Here is a 12,781-nt window from a genome sequence, read left to right as displayed (position 1 = left end):
AATTGGTGAATACCAATTACTCCCATTTCAAAGAACACTGTTCCTTTATAGGCAAGTGAATTTTCTGAGAAACTTACTACGCATGGAAGTTACGTGAAGCATCTTACGATTAGTCGTCTTGGGCAATGAAATCATTTTGCAGAGAAATATTTATAACTCGCTTATTGCATAGTAATATTAATATGTTGACAATGATATGGCGAACACGCCGCGGTGGTCTGGTTGTTATGGTGCTGTACCGTTCACCCCAACGTCATGGTATCCAATCAGGGCCTCAACGGCTGCATTTCATTGGAGGCTCGTGTGCTTACGTTTAGGTAGACGTTCAATAACATCAGATCCTAAAAATTTCGTGAACCCTCCAATACGGCGTTCCTCATGATCATATCGTGGTTTTGAAAGTAAAACCCTAGCAATTATTATTAACAAGGACACTGCTTTGTAGCACAAAGCTACCTGTACATCGAAATGAGCGTTGGAAATTCTCGACTTGCAACTGTAGGGTGTCCTTGTACCTTCGTACCACCCACATCGTTCACATTCGCAAGAGCCTATCTTCGCTGCACATTGTGAAAAAGCATACCCGCCGCTGTAGCCACATTGAATGCTCCAGGCTAACAGCCTTGAGATACGCCCCTTTGGTGGCCTTTGAAGACGCTTGTTCTCTGCTAGGGCGGAGAGATGACCAGATGCTACGTTTTTAAGGCAAAAGCTTGTGATGTCTCATAAAACACGAAAGTTGATCGTCGGCGTCACCGGCAACATAGGTAATGCAGACAATCACAATCATATGCTGACACCACCCTATGATTACATCGTGAGGTCAAGATCACAAAAATTTTCGATATCATCATCATGTCAACCGGACATACTGTGATGTCACATGACAAGACTCCACACGGTGTCGTCATCACACGACATCGTTGCCGATTTAGGAGGCACGTGAGGTACGGAGGTAGTGCAGAGCTACGCTAGGCACAGAAAGTTTTTGTAGCAAGGGAATCAATACACTCGACTAAGAAGAACAAAAAGAGGATAGTTTTCGACTTTGAGTCATCTGAGGTGAAAGCATAAGGACACCTGTGAGTTTTAATTTTTACCACTTGCAGTGGCATGACCACCTTTCATTTTTATGACATCTGATCTTCTCGGAACGGCCACCTGCCACTATTTGATATTCTGCGCTCTCATTGTGACTACCACCTGCCCTTCGTACGCCTTCTATACGTACTGGGGGTGACGAATTCTCATTTTCACGTTCTGCACCCTGATTGACTTTGCCAGCGCCAACTCGTTTATATCCTATACACGCACGAGAATCACTACCATACAGCCCACTTTTAGGCTTTGTTGCATGTCTGGACAGCATCGTAGTCAGTCTACGCTGATGACTTCGAAGACAGCATCGATATCCTGCCGTCCGAGAGATGGAACGCGCCTGGATGACCTCTGTGCGACGAGACGCCGCCTCGCGTCGACAAGAGAAAATAAACAAAAACAAACAAAATTCTCAATTATTCAAGTTCGTTACCATTCAAGTCTATCGAAAAGATGACGTCGCTTACATTAAGCGCGTAAAAATAGTCTACCTGTGACCGGATCACGAAACCGCCTATGGGCACACTGCGCTTGCATAGGCGGCTCCACCAGCGTGGCGGCGTTCAGCGCCAACACTGCCGTTTCCGCGTCCCTGTGGTGATAGCGTTCCCTCCCATACGACGCGCGCAGGTGCTTGTGCAAGCATGGTGTCGTCTTGACACGTTCCTCTGCAACTGCTGGCTGGTTTTCAGACGGTTGAAAGTTTGGATAAATATTTCAGAGGAGTAATCATTGATAAAGGCAAGCTTCTGTACGAGGCGGGTTATTCACATTATGGTAAAAAGCTTGTGTCTGCGGGCGGAAGTGTCGCGAAAAGAAAGTGTGTCTCAGACGCGCATCAACGCTCCGTCGGAGAGGAAGTTGACAGTAAATAAGCAATTATATTCAATGGTGTCGTTTTATTTCATTCTGTTTCCTTTGTGTTCTCAATCTCTCCCGAAACAGATGCGTCATTGACGCTACCTGCGACTGCAGAGCAGGCATAGCGGGTCAGTGCAAGCACGCTGCGGCACTGGCCGTGTACCTGCAGAGATATAGAAAACTGATTTTAGCACAAAATTTTCTTATGTAGAGCCAACATAAATAACATCCAACAGGACAAATGCTAAACGGGTACGCCAGCTGTAAATATATAAGCTGTGAATCCATTACGTCCAGAACGAAAGCAACATTAATCGCTGTCAGTCCTAAACAACATGCAAAACACGCATAAATGTTACCGGGCCTTTCGGGATGTTTACATCAGCGAGCTGTTCCAGCCTTCTTTTAAGCGGATAGAAAAAAAATCACAGCATATCCACGGAGTCAATGATGATGAGTGGGCGAAGCTGCGGAGGTTCATCGGTAAACCGTGAATCTTCCGTGAATTCTGCCCAGTACATCATCACGGACGTGAGATCGGGCGCGTTTATACTAAAGGTTCGATGAGTTATGACGACTTGCAGCTCACTTTAATTTTACATGTACGCTGTGAATTTTCATTGTTTAGAAAACCATTGCTTTAGAAAGCATCTGGCGTCTTTCGTTAAGCAGCTGGCGTCTTTTCGTTTTGCTTTAGAAACATCTGGCGTTCTTCCGTTTTGCTTTTACAATACATCTGGCGTCTTTCGTTGGTTTATTTCATCAATCAACGGCTTTTTTTGAACAAAATTTTTATTGTTTAATCACGCACAGGAGGAATCTCACCAGGCACTACCTTGGAGGTAAAGAATGGCTGCTAATGGGAATGAGAGACAGAAGAAGTCGGCTTTTAGCTACCGCTGCGAATTTTTTATTGTTCAACAACGCACAGGAAAAATCTCCCACCGGCACCACCTTGGAGGTCAAAGCGTAAGACTGGTTACGCACTACGACTACGACTACGAGGGACGAACGGGTGCCGCCTTAAGGAGCTTCGCCCCTAAAATCGTTGGGAGGTAGGCTCCGTGCTCCTGTTCACTGTCCTTAGCATTGCCCACGAATTGCCTACTGCAAATTTTGCTATTTTCTGTGGGCTCCCAGTCTGTTCCGTCAACGCTGCGAATGAAATAAGAACTATAAACAAACAGTGCCTTCGCCATAGCGTCTCAGCGTGGAAAAAAAATTCGGCAGATCGCACGCACTGTGGGAATCGATGTAATGCGAAGCAGTCAACAAAGAGCTTCATACATCGCGTTGTTTGTCTTTGAGGCAAACGAAATCATTCATGCCATGCCACCTAGTCCACCATATATCGCACGTTTGCCATGCACGCATGCATACTATATCAGGTATATACCATGCCAACGAAACGTATATTCTGGTACATACAATGCACGACCTGTCATTTATGTTCATCACGCACTCGTGTCATGCAATACCAATTTGGTGTATATCCAGTTAACTAAACGACCGGAAGTGCACCTTGACAGTGTCATGCTAGTCATACAGGACATGCATAACATGATTCGGATGTTAAGACCTGTCATTTATGTTCGTCATACAGTCACATCGCGCAATACCAATATTGGTGTATATCAAACAAGCGAAATGACCGCGAGTGCACCATGAGTATGGTACGTAAATCATGCCATAAATGACATGAATATCATGGTTTTCATGTTACCACCTGTCGCTTATATTCGTCATACAGTAACATCGCGCAATACTAATTTTGGTGTACATCAAGAGAGCGAAATGGCCACAATCGGACAACTAGTGTGGTATGTAAATTGTGCCGTAAATGATATGCATATCATGATATTCAAGTTACCACCTTTCATTTATGTTTGTCATGCGGCCATGTCGCGCAATACCAATTTTGGTGGATATCAAGCGTGCGAAACGGCCGCAAGCGCACCGTGAGCATGGCGTGTAAATCATGTCGTACATAACTTGCATGACATAATTTTCATGTTACCATCTCTCATTTACGTTCGTCATGCGTCGCGCAGTACCAATTTTGGTGCATCGAGCTAGCGAAACGGCCGTGATTGCACCATGAGCGTGGCATGTCAATAATGACATACATGAAATTGATGTCATGGTTTTCATGTTACCTGCTGTTATCCATGTTCGTCATACAGTCGCGTCGCGCAATAACAATTGTGGTGTATATCAAGCCAGCGAAACGGCCACGAATGCATCATGAGCGTGGCATGTTAATCATGTCGTACATGACTTGCATGTCATGATTTTCATGTTACCACCTCTCATTACGTTCGTCATACAGTCGCGTCGCGCAATACCAATTGTGGTGTATATCAAGTAAGCGAAACGGCCGCGAATGCACCATGAGCGTGGCATTTAAATCATTTCGTATATTTTTTTTTTATTTACAAATACTGCAGGCCCTACTCGGGCCTATAATGCACGACTTGCACGATATAATGCACGACCATATGACTTGCAAGGCATGAGTTTAATGTTACCACCTCTCATTACGTTCGTCATTCAGTCGCGTGGCGCAATGTCAGTTTTGGTGTATATCGAGCTAGCGAAACGGCCGCGAATGCACCATGATCGTGGCATGTAAATCATAACATACATGACATGCACGTCATGGTTTTCATGTTACCACCTGTTATTCATGTTTTTCTGCAGTCACATTGCGCAATACCAATATTGGTGCATATCAATCTAGCGAAACGGCCACGAGTGCGTCATGAGATGGCATGTAAATCATGTCGTACATGTCATGCATGTCATGATTTTCATGTTACCACCTCTCATTTACGTTCGTCATACAGTCGCGTCGCGCAATACCAAATTTTGTGTATACCCAGCTAGCGAAGCGGCCGCGAATGCATCATGAGCGTGGCATGTAAACCATGAAATACATGACATGCACTTCATGGTTTTCATGTTACCAACTGGTATTCTTGTTCTTCATACAGTCACATCACCGAATGCCAATTTTGGTGTACATCATTCTAGCGAAACGGCCGCAAGAGTGCCATGAGCATGGCATGTAAATCATGTCGTACATGACATGCATGTGATGGTTTTCATGTTAGCACCTGTCGAATATGTTCGCAATGCAGACATGTCTCGTCATACCAGTTTTCGTATATATCCATTCATATAAACGGCCGCGAGCGCCACGAGACCGTGTCATGTAAATTATGCTGCACATGACATTATGTGCATTAGGACCTGTCATTATGCTCGTCATGAACTCTTTTCCCGCCATACCGATTTCGATATATATATATATATATATATATTTATTTATTTATTTATTTATTTATTTATTTATTTATTTATTTATTTATACATACTCTCAATCCCAGAGGGATTATAACAGGTGAACAATCAAAGACAGTGATTTAGTACAGTCAATAAAATAAAAATAAAAAATAATAATAAGAAAAAAAAACATACAAGAACATTTTTTCAAAGTACAAACACATTGGCACTTTACTTAAACAAGAACAAAAAAGTTCACGTAACACCATATTAGGTTTGCGAGGCTATCAAGTCGCCTTCTGCTAGTTTCTAGCTTCTACGGGGGCAGATTATATATATATATATATATATATATATATATATATATATATATATATATATATATATATATATATATGTATATATGTATATATATATATATATATAATCTTTTATTATTATTATTATTATTATTATTATTATTATTAGGTCCTTTATTTTCCATCACGCATAAGATGAGGGAGGCAGGAAGAAAAAGCTGACGGGCAACTTGACTAGCTCCGGCCCCCTAAAATGTATACTTCGGCGCGTTTACAGCAGACTGTGCTGAACATAAGGAATAACCAAAATGACAATGAGAAAGACAAAATGACAGGCTATTAAACAGTGTACATAAACAGGGCAGAGAAACACCAAGGAAATAAAATTAGAGTCATGGAAGAAAGAAAACATTTAGGAATAATGCAATGGATTTTCATTGAAGATACCATGTAATCACACACTACAACACTTGGTATCAGAAAACATTGGTAATTAGAGGAACCAGCGTTCAAATATAACAGGGGCAAACGGGACAACGTACGCCTAGATTGATGAAATGACAATAGTACTTAAACAACATAAAAAATGTGTCAAAATAAGCATTACAAATATCAGGGGAGAAAAATTGCAAAACTATGAATACAATTAACGCTCAATATTTGAAAAAAAGTACGCAATTTTTTAGATGATCTCTCCGGTGGAATGTTGTGGTTGCTAAACAAGTTTAGTAACTCCGGAAGCTTCTGTTTTAGTATTCGTGTCCCGTAATTTGTTCGACATAACGGTACTTTCCAAGTCTCTGGATGGCGCAGTGAATATGTCTGCATCCTCTTTTCTAAACAGGCTAATCGAGCTAGGAAACGGCCGTTATCTTTAATTTCTGATTTGTATGGTATGGCGAGGCGGTAAGTATAAAGAGAGGGAATACGTACATGTGATCCCTATGGAAAAGCGATGTTGAAGAATGATCGAAAGCCACATTATGTATATACCTCAACATTTTTTTCTGAAGTGAATACAGTATTCGTAAATTCACGAGTGTCGTTGATCCACATAGAAGATGAGAGTAGATTACATGCGAATAAAATAGCGAGTTATAAATAAGAAGTTTACCATACGTGGGGAGAGTTCGTCTGTTTAGATACGTTATCCCTACAATGCTACATAATTTTTATGCTACGTAACTAACATTGCCATCCGAAGACATTGTTTCCGAAAATATTACACCGAGTATCTTAAGTGTTTTAACTATGTCAATAAGTTCGCCATTTTACACTAAAACTGCATCGGCGACCATCTTCCTCTCTTTTGGCCGGAAAACTACAGCTTTTGTTTTGGTAGTATTTAGCTTTAATGCAATGTAATCGGTCCACTTACCTAGCTGCGTTAATGTATTGTTTGCTCTATCCATTATCTTGGATACGCCAGGCTTGCGCTGAAAGCGCAGCACAGTCACAGCGAAAGCTGGAAGAGCGGCGTTTCTAGAGCCCGTTAAGCTCTCTTGGGGCTACAATACAAGTACACTAGAAAGGTACCCACTACGCCATAAATCACAATTTTTGTGAAGTTGGGAAGCACCTACTAAGCCATAATTCGTCATTCTGCGGAGAAGCGAGACAACTGCTACACGTCTGTAAGGCATTATGTGCACTTTGTTGACGCGACGACTGATGACGATGAAGAATTATGGCTCAGCCCTTTGTAATGGGTTGGAACCTTTAAACGGCCCACCAGTTACGTAATTTGCATTGGGTGACGCCCGGTCACTATTTCCCTCTCCCGTCATGCTGTATAACATACGTTGACGTGGGAGAGAGACGGGGGGGGGGGGCGAAGAACTTTACTGAGACCCCGAGGAAATGGATCATGCGCTTATGGGCTTCCTTGGCAACCAATACAAGTACACTTGCGAGAAACCCACTACGCTATAAATCAGTGTAATTTTACTGAAACCCCGAGGAAGTGGATCATGCGCTTATGGGCTTCCTTGGCAACCAATACAAGTGCACTTGTGAGGAACCCACTACGCTATAAATCATTGTAATTTTTGAGAAGTAGGGCAGCAGGCACTGTGCCATTTTTCGTCATTCTACGGAGAGCGTTGGTACCTGCTAAACGCATGTAAGGCATTATGCGCACTTTGTTGATGCTGTGCCTGATGACGATGAAGAATTATGGCAGAGTCCTTTGTAATGGGTTGGAAGCATTCAACAACCTACTCGTTGCGCAATTCGCATTGTGTGACGCTTGGTTACCGAATTCGCGTTGTGCGACGCTTGGTGCTTATTTTACTCTTCTACCACGCTATATTGCATATGCTAGTGTGGTTCCTTCCCGACATGAAGCCTGTATAGGACCATTTTGCAAAGCAGTTTCAAGCACCGGCATGGCTCAGAGGTTGAATACTGGGCTCACACGCAGAGGGCCCAGGTTCGAACCTCGTTCCATCCTGGAATTGTTTTCTTATTTCGTTTTTTTTTTCTTATTTCGAGTGATACTGGTTACGGACACCGGCGGCGGCGGCGGCGGACAACTACGGCGCCAAAAACGGCCGGTGAAATGATCTCATAACAGCTTTCGCTGTAAAAACGTTCCGTAACGGTTCGTAACTGTTTTTTTTTCTTTGTATAAAAAGAAAGTATAAAAAAGGTAAAGCAATCATTAAAAAAAAACATTGGATTTGTGATGAAGTAACTTGCCCTCCTCTTAAGAAAGTGGGACAAGGGTAAAACACGTTCTTCAGAGGAGCGCAAGTAACTGTACAACGTATTCCTGCCAACTAGCACAAACCAGTATTCATTTCAAAGTCATAGTATTTATTTTCTCACAAGACAACTACGAATTTTTTTAGTTGGCTTAATTCTTTGTGTCAAGGGAGTGAGCACGATCTCAGAAGCAGCACGTCATTGAGTGTACTCTCTGATGTGCGAGACCGCTGTTCCGATAAAAAGATCGCGCAGCAAGAAACACGCAGCAAGTGACAGCAAAAGCTAGAAGAGCGAACTTTGTAGAGCCCGTTGTTATCTCTTGGGGCAACTAATACAAGTAAACATGCAACGTACCCACTGCGTCATAAATCGTCGCAAGTTTTCTGAAGTAGCGAAGTTCCCACTATGCCATTTTCTTCATTCTTCGGAGAATCGCGGTACCCGCTACACATCTGCAAGGAATTATCGGCACTTCGTACTGAGGCTGATAATGAAGAATTATGGCTGAGCACATTGCAGTGGGTGGGAAGGAGTGATGCGGAATGGGCGCCTCCATTCGATTCCAATTCAATTCAGGGGAATTAGAACTTGCCACAGTTCCATTCCGTTCAATTCCTCGGAATGAAAAAAAACTTAGCCCATTCGCACTCTGGGAATGGCCTGGCAGTCCGATTCTATTCCTGTAATTCCTCAACGTAGGAAAGGCATCTTGATAGTTTTATCGAGTTAAGAATGAACGCCCCATAAAGCTGATGTCATCAAATGCATTAAGAACTGCAAAAGTACGCAAAACACGCTGCCAAGGTCGAGGAATCGTAGCTTGGTGACATATCTCGTGCAGTACAACCACACTACTAATTCCCATAGGGGCAGTTCTCCCGCTACCTATAGTATTTGCGTGGTCAACTTCTTTGAACGAATGGTGGTGTTTCAATATCGTTTAAGCTTAAATCTGTTAATGCTAAAATGACGACACAGCGTATTTTTTTGCTGACAAAAGCGCCTTTGCATCGAATACGGAACACTGGGCCGCGCTGCCCGTCAGCACTCACGCTTGTCAAGCGCGCCTCGCAAGCATGGATAGGGTCAGGAGAACTTTCTGTGTTCGCCTGTGCACAGGTATGCACCGTCTTCCTTCTCGCAAAGGTTATTTACGTGTGTCAGGTACTAAACTGCTCGTGGGATAAAGATCAGGCTGTGCATAGAGTATTCGCCATTTTCGGGTGGGGGTATCAATGGAAACCAACGCGCAGGGGTAATTTGTTTCTCCCTTCGGTATCTGCTGGGATAATGCTTTTGTTTTTACACTAACTGATGCCTGCGTTTGTAGTAGGCGCGTTGCTTATAAATGTACCGTGCTTGTAACCAGCTAAGCCATTTTAAAAATACTGCTTTAGTGTTAACTTGCGAGGCTCTGACTTACTAACGTTTGAAGCTTGAAAAACAGCACGTAGACGAAAACGTCCTGTATTTTCGGAAAAAGACGTAATTCCATTCCCATTCCATTCTTCCGAACGTTGTTCCCATTCCATTGCGGGGTCGCGAAAATGTAGATTCCGGAGTCATTCCAATTCCGGAGTGGTAAATGCGCAACACTGGTGGGAAGCATTAAACCACACACTCTTTGAGCTATTAGCATTGTGTGATGACTGGTTGTTATTTTACTCTTCTTCCACGCTATATTACATATGTTAACGCGATTCCTTGCCCGACATGACGCCTGTGTAGAGTATATTTGCGATGGAGTTATAACCACCAGCGTGACACTGTGGTGGAAGACCCGACTGCCACGCAGAGGGCGCGGATCCTAGAAATTTCTCATTTAATTTTTTTCTTATACCACGCGATAGCGGTCACGTACACCGGCGGCTGCGGACAACTATGGAGCCAAAATCTGCTGTTGTGATAACATAACAGCTTTCGCTGTAACAAACTTCAGCGCCGACAATGCCCTCTCCACTTTGGCCTGCTTGACAGGCGCGCAAAAGTCCACTTGCGTTAATATAAACATCTCTCGCTGCCACTGTTCCCGTTTTTCGCACAATTTCAACATATATTTGCTTTGGATTTCCTGTCTGAGGTACGCGCTAATACTATACCCTGAGATATGTTCACATTGCATAAGATCAGTTGTTCCGGATTGCGAAGTTTTCTCGTGAACCGAAAAACGATTGAAAAAATTTCGGTTTCACTCCGGAACGAAATAATAAATAACGTTTCGGTTACGTTTTCGTTCCGGTCAAAAATATCGTTTTTTTTCGTTTTTCGTTTTCGGTTTTCATTCCGTTCCGACACTCTGGTCGCAACACTTCTTGCTGTAATGCACTTGGGATGACCACTCCCGCTCCGAGATGTATGCAGTCTTTTTGCACGCTCATCTGAAGTTTTCGATCTGCGGTGAACCTGAACTCGGGATCATGTAGCTCAGCTCCAGACCATCAGGCATCTCGTAGCTTCGCTAAGGTTCGCAGCTTCGCAGAAGCAGGTGAAGGCCGGCGGTGACCAACGCGACCGGCGGGGACGCCAGACAGCCCGAACACGCGGTTTGGCGCGAAGCGCCGAAGCAGAAGAAACGTCCGCACTGAACGAGCACTCTCCACAAACTCTTTTATTTACACGTCGCATGGGTAAAACAGGAATGCCAGAGCGGCGCCCCATGGCATTAGTACAGTGCAATACTGAACCAAAACCGAAACACAATAATGAGCTCGTGCAAAGGGCACAGAGGAAGGCAAGTTTCAGCGCATCTTAAGAAACTAGGGTCTGTAGAATTACGTATCTATGTATTTTCTATTAAAGGAACACACCACATAATACTTACCTAGTGATGTTGCGCCTCAGATATGCGCAATGTTTGCTTTTTGATCAACAATGTACACACGTATGAACCCAGTCAGCCGTTCAAGATGGCTGGCCCTTGGGCAAGTGGTTGACCTTTGGCCGGGTGGCTGAATTGAGGGACGTGCCGACAAACAGAAAGACAAACCAAAATTCCTGCGTTGAAGTTCCCCAAGAAAGACTATCGTCTTTAAAATATCCGGGATGTAACGCGCTTCGAACCTGGGCCCTCTGCGTGGGAGCCTAGTATTCCACCTCAGAGCCATGCGGGTGCTTAAAAGTGCGATCCAAAAAAACCTACACAGCCTCATGTCGGGAAGGAACCACATTAACATATCAATGTCGTGTGGTAGAAGAGTAAGATAACGAGGCGTCACACAACACGAATTCTGTAATCGTGCAGGCGTGACACAATGCGAATTCCTCAACGAGTGGCTTGTTGAATGTTTCCAACCCATTACAAATGGCTCTGCCATAATTCATCATCGTCGTCAGCCACAGCATCAACAAAGTGCATATAATGCCTTACAGGTGTTTAGCGGTTAGCACGGTTCTCCGCAGAATGACGAAAAATCGGCAGTGGCTTGATAATAAAGTTTATTCCTCATCCTCCTCCTGTTTCACTATTTCACAAAAAGATTTTGATGATTTATAGCGTAGTGGGTTCCTGGCAAGTGCACTTCATTGGTTGCCAAGGTGGCCCTTGAGGCTCCTATGATGAATTTCCTCGGGGTCACAATAAAATTAATTCCGTCACTCTCTCTCTTTCTCGCGCTAACTATGGTGTAAAGCGTAGCGGGAGAGTTAAATAATGACCGGGCGTCAGACAATGCGAATTACGTAACTAGTGGGTCATTTAGGGATTCCAACTTATTACAAAGGGCTCAGTTATAGTTCGTCACCGTCATCAGCTGCCGCATCAACAAAGTGCACATAATGCGTTACAGATGGTGCATCGCTTCTCTGCAGAATTACGAATAATGTCGTGGTGTGGGCTTCCCAACTTTACAAAAATTATGATTTGTGGCATAGTGGGCACGTTGTTAGTGTACTTGTATTATTAGCCACAAGAGACTTTATAACGGGCTCTAGAAATGCCGCTCTGCCAGCTTTCGCTGTGACTGTGCTGCGCTTTCCGCGCAGGCTTGGAGTTTTTTTTTGTCGTCGTTCGGCATGACTTTCCAATGCTTCGTGCGTTGTTCAGGCTACGAGGGACGTGTTACAATGCCGGGAACTAGGTAACACTGATTTCAATAGAATACAATGGTTACTCGAATGAAAATAACAGCAAAGGTCATTACAAAGGGCTCAGTTATAGTTCGTCACCGTCATCAGCTGCCACATCAACAAAGTGCACATAATGCGTTACAGATCGTGCATCGCTTCTCTGCAGAATGACTTTACTAGTTAACAAGATCGGTACTGCGCTTTGATTCGGAAATGACCGGCGCACGTGATAGCACTCTTGAGCCTCAGTTCTTATTTCCCCGTGCAATTTAGTTCCTCGCCTGCAATATAGGTTAGACTTGCAGAACAAAATTTTGATATACGCATTTTTTAACAAACGGACGTCGCAAAGGCGCGAGAAGGCATGATTGATGAACAGTTGCTTGCCGGTGTTGCAGGTCGACGAGAGCGATGATTAACGTATATAAACGTTTGTAAGGCTCCGCTGACGGCTTAAGCTGAGA

The sequence above is a fragment of the Rhipicephalus sanguineus genome, chromosome 9 (assembly GCF_013339695.2).
Source record: "Rhipicephalus sanguineus isolate Rsan-2018 chromosome 9, BIME_Rsan_1.4, whole genome shotgun sequence".
Lineage (NCBI taxonomy): Eukaryota > Metazoa > Arthropoda > Arachnida > Ixodida > Ixodidae > Rhipicephalus > Rhipicephalus sanguineus.
Note: the sequence above shows the minus strand (reverse complement) of the source record.